A 5429-nucleotide genomic window follows, 5' to 3' on the forward strand; every position below is an offset into this window, starting at 1 on the left:
AAGTTGGACCCTCCTTTACTGAGACACTCAATCAAAGGCATGAAGCAATCCATAGTTTGAGGCAATTCAGGGTTTTTCTTATTGTCATACCATTTGATTACTTAACAGAATATAACACGTAATCTCAATGATGGAGTCGGTCTGAAACCAGCTCCTTGCCAATGTAGTTTACCGTAAATTTTTATTGAATTAAGTTGCAATTGGAAGTTAACCATCAAATAGATACTTTGGGTTGTAGCTTAAAGCCAAAAAAGAATCAAAATTGACTTATATTTAGATAAAAACTTTTGTTCAAAAATCTTATACATCATGTATCTGATCAACTGTACAATAGCAATATAGTACAATATAGAAATATGTTGGAAAGGCAGAGGAGACAAAGCATGAATTCACACATAAAACACGAGTTGCTTCTCTTTTATTGATCACACAAAACATGATTCTTATAATGAACTCGGTGAAGGGTATTTATCCTTTTCCAACTAGCTACTTGACTAAAATATCTTGACATGCAACCACACACTAAAATTTGTCTATCACTTAACTTGACTTAACTAAAACTGCAATACTCAATCACTCAGTTAACTGACTTTCTAAGTTTAGCCAACTCCACATGCGGGAGTAATTACAATTTCTAACACTCTCTCTTAATTACGACTGTATGACTTAACTATCACACAAACATGCTTGCTGGTCTATGTCTCAGCTAGGCTTACAATGACTTAAGGATTTTACAATTTTGTATTTTCTTTTTCTCTGCTTCTAGATTCTATATCCTTGAAATTGCTTCATTCTCTGTTCAACTTTCTTGCTATAGGCTTTATTCACTTATTGTTGCTGCAATTTTTCTTTGACTTGTTTTGAACTTGTTCTGAAAAACAATTGCATCATGTCTTCTACATCCTCCTCTTCAAATATTTGTTCAACCATGGACTACTGCCAAAACATTGCATCTTCCAACCGTCTTCTTTTCTTTGCTTCCTTCGCTTCATATTCCACACATTTTTTCTGCCATATTTCTTGATAGAAAAATCTTATCTCTTTTTTACTCCATTGCTAAAAAATGGTTTCAATGCATTCATATTCATCTTCAGAAACATCTATATCATTATTTTCACTTTCATCATCAGGTACTACTGCTTTTTTCGTGTAATCTGCATCAAATTTATTGACAAACTTGTTTTCAACTTTTTCACCCATGCTATTTTGAACACCTGCATATTCAAAAACAATGTTAAAAACATCTTTCATATGACTCTCTTCAGTGAGAACTTCTTGTTTTACATCTTCTTTCTTTTCAACTGCATGGAGGTAGTCTTCCACTGTTATGTTGTTAATGGATATTCTCATAAAAAGCTCTTCAACCACTTTATCCTGGTCTTGATTATCAACTGTTGCTGGATGACATACTGCTCCATGAGCAGTTCCAACTGCTTCATATCTTGTTGCTACAGTGGCAGCTTCAACCTTCAATGTTACATCAAACATTGCGCTTACCATATTTCCACAATCAATCTTTGTTTCGAAAAATAAAACCACACATATCATCAACATAATGTTCATCCACACTATGGTGGGATATCTGAGCATGCATGTTCTCATTGACAATTTCAACTTCACCAAATCCATCAGCTACGGTTGGATTCACCAATTTACATATCACTTTGTAGTCATCATCCACATGTGTCTCATCACAGTGGGATTCACAATCATCTGCATCATCCACCTTACAGTGGAGTCCTTGAGCATTTATTTGCTCTTGCTCTGTTTCACACACAGAGGCTTCAACTTCTCTCTCTGCAATCTTTGCTGCAGCTTCCTCATCCATATGCATGCTTGCATAATGGGTTTCAATTTTATGGTCATGACAAACATCATCCACTTTTGAGTGGGATTCTCCAAGCTCTGTTTTCCTCTCAGATTCTTGCTCATATACTCTCAGATCTGCAGCTGACTTCTTTGTCTGTGACATAAACTATTGTTGCATGTCACTCCCCCTTGTACCAAACTCTGCTTCCAGGAACTTCCATGATTCCTTGGAAGTTGTTTCTTTTTCTACCTTGCAAAAGCACTTCTCTTCCAATCCCTGTTTTATAAAATTCAATGCTAAAGCATCGCATACTTCATCATATGGGTTATTAGACTCGTACTCAATTAACTCTTTAGCTCGAAGAAAATTTAACATCTTGATAACCCAATGATCAAAATATTTACCTGTAAACATAGGAGGTGGTAGTAGATCAAAGCTACACCAATTACCCTCGATTTATTCTTTGTCTTCTGCTAGACTTCTCAGTTTCTCAGTCACAGCGTGAACCTCTCTAACCATGGCAACAATCTCTGCCTCTTCTTTTCGATTCTTTTTCTTAGTCTTCTTCAGTCACGCTTTGCGACTCATGACTGTTGTCATTCATTTGTTTTTATAGATTCTTTCCTGACTGCATGAGGTTATCTTCCATATCACCCCCAAAAGAAAATATGATTTTCAATATGCGCCCCCGTAAGGCACAATCTTCACCCAAAAACTGTCATACTTGACAAAAAACCAAATAATTTTGTAGATAGACGAAATTTTTCATAGCCCTAAATTCTCTGGCCGATAAAAAACCCTTTTCCTTTTTGATAAACCTCTCCAAAAACAACTTTAAAATCCCACAAAAATTCTTCACCATGCACTTTTTAATAAAAAGATTTTATCACTCAACTTTCGACTCTTTATAAATAACTCACACTATATGAAATCCCTAAACACTATATGAAAAGTCTTGCCACGTAACTCCCACAAAATATCGAGTCAACTCTCACCACGTGACCCCTTTTACACAGATTTTCGTGCCCTTTTTAATATGCTCCCTTTTTAATAAAGGAGTTTTCCACTCAACGTATATAAACGAACCATGGAAAGAAACTTTTCGCCATATATATAAACTTTCGTACCTTTTATGAAGAGTAACGTAGGTTGTGATGTGTTTGGAAAACGTATTATCGCTTCCCACGGTAAGAAGACTCGCATTAGTGCTCTAACATTGCGAACGAAAGCTTGACCCGCGTGCATACGGAACATGATGAGTCCAAGAATTGTAACGCGGCTCTCTATTATGCCTACTAGCGTTATAACACCTTGTATATCGCAATAGCTCAAACAAGAGAAAAAAATGTTTCTCTCCTTTCTTTCACAGATTGTGGATCTGTTTTAATCGCTTTGAAACCAATTGGTTGGAAAAGCGGAGGACAAAGCATGAATTCACACATAAAAAATGAACTGCTTCTCTTCAATTGATCACACAAAACATGATTCTTACAATGAACCTGATGAAGGGTATTTATCCTTTTCCAACTAGCTACTTGCCTAAAATATCTTGACATGCAAACACACACTAAAATTTGTCTATCACCTGACTTGACTAACACTGCGATACTCAATCACTCAATTAACTGACTATCTAAGTTTAGCCAACTCCACATGCGGGAGTAATTACAATTTTTAACAAAATATAATGTATCAAAAACTAATAGGCAGCTACTCATCCTCATGATAAACACTAGTGTTCGTAGAAACTAGAGTTTCCCAAACATCAAAGACATCTTCTTCATCATACAAAACAAACAAACAGTCTCCACCAACAGCAATATCGGCGATACCGTCTCTAGTACATGGTCCGCATTTGTTCTCTATCTGCGATGTGAGCACCCAATGAGGAGCACAAAATACGTGCACCTTCTCGTTCTTTGTCGAGAAAAGTTGTAGTCCACAGGCTGCCAATTTGGAATACAATCTTTCTTCCTCTTCAACTGATTGAGATACCATCTTTCTGGGCCGATTCTAGTGACACCACTTAACATGGTTAATGGACCTCATATCCAGAAATCCGATATTATCATATTTATTCACCATGCATACTCTCTGCAATCTTCCATGGCCAAGGTGTCAACCAAAAACTTGTCGTCCAACAGATGGCATGAGTCTGTCCACGACAAGAACGCGTTGTTCGTTTCCTAAAAATCCATCAAGCTGATGTGAGCATCATCACTTCAAGGATACAGAGTCACCGCCAGGAGGTGATTACTTTCGGGAAGCCTCTGTAGCTTCCCAGCGTCTCCGAGGGGCCAATCGTATACGAAATCCACTTACTCACCTGCAGTCTCATCCCATACTCCTACTCCTTATTCGGAGTTTAGTCCTCTGCAACTGGCATACAAGTCACTGTGGCTACTACTGGCGAGCGCTCCGACGGTGAAATTCTTGTGTTGGTCACCTTAATGGCACACCTCGAATCTATGTTGCATCTTTCCTGCTCTGATATTGAAGCTCTCCATGCCGCCATGGCTCGGCTTGTCCACGCTGGCGCAAGTGCCGATGACGAGGCGTTGGGGATTCAGAAAACCCACATCGTTAACAAGATGGTAATCAAGATTGAGGGGTTGTAGCTCCTCCACGGTCCAATCTTAGACATGAACCATGTTTCTGTCTGCCACGAGCATCCTCCATTCTACGCTGCTCTGATAGCGGTGGCGTCTCTGGTCGCTCTTCCATGAATGGAATCGGCAAGTCAATTTTGGTTTCCATCCAAACTCTGAGCCCATGTGGCGCTATAGACTCTGCCCATGAGACCATAGTAGAGCACCTCTTTATACAGGGCTTTCTGGGACATGTGTGGAGGGACATGAAGTTCCCCTGTTCGCAAGAAGTCGAGGAGAATGGAGAAATAGGTTGGATTTATGTCGATGAAATACTCGTGGCCATGTGGTCTCTCAGGTGCCCAATCGTTGCTGATCATGGCTCCTAGCATCGATTCCCGCTCTGCGTTTTCAAGAGTACTTCAGCTCGTCACAAATCATTTTCCCCCCAATGTTCAGTTTAAATTTGTGACCATCATCCTCTTCTCTTCTCATCACCATCACCACGTGCTTGTAAAACTAATCTGTTGGACACAGATTGTCATTGATGTCAATATGGCAATATTCGAGGAGCAGACAGAGCCGAAAAAAAAGGAGCTCCATTCGGCAAAGTGATTACAAACACCATCCATATTTTATAGAAGCAGATCAGGCAACGTAGCAATTCACAATGCAGATCCTCGTTCAAGGGACAGGCGATGGCATCCGTGCATTTACAATGGCGGCAAGTGAAACAGTAGGGCAATTAAAACTATTGGTCTTGCAATCGATAACAAATGAAAATAATGGCATCAATATCAAGAAGAGAGGCAAGCAAACAGGTTAGTTTTATTTTTCCTGCGGGGGGAAGGTTTTAGCAGATAACTGTAGATTGATAGATACGGATATTGGTCACAATTCACTTATACAGTTGATACCAAGGGTTTGCGGAGATGGCGGAGCTACTGGTGCCGAGTCCAGGGATTGCCATTTAAAAATGTATGCGGGCCGTCAGATCAGGCCGCGGTGGATCCAATGGTGATTGGCAGAGG

General features: G+C 39.4%; 1 pseudogene; it reads right to left on the reverse strand.

Annotated features, from left to right (window-relative positions):
* Positions 1-3520: 3520 nt before the first annotated feature.
* LOC149184834 (BTB/POZ domain-containing protein At2g24240 pseudogene) lies at positions 3521-4893 on the reverse strand (annotated as a pseudogene).
* Positions 4894-5429: the final 536 nt, after the last annotated feature.

This window comes from Pinus tabuliformis, chromosome 3_2 (assembly GCF_031772625.1).
Source record: "Pinus tabuliformis cultivar Carrire ecotype Pingquan chromosome 3_2, CPIR1, whole genome shotgun sequence".
In the NCBI taxonomy this organism is placed as follows: domain Eukaryota; kingdom Viridiplantae; phylum Streptophyta; class Pinopsida; order Pinales; family Pinaceae; genus Pinus; species Pinus tabuliformis.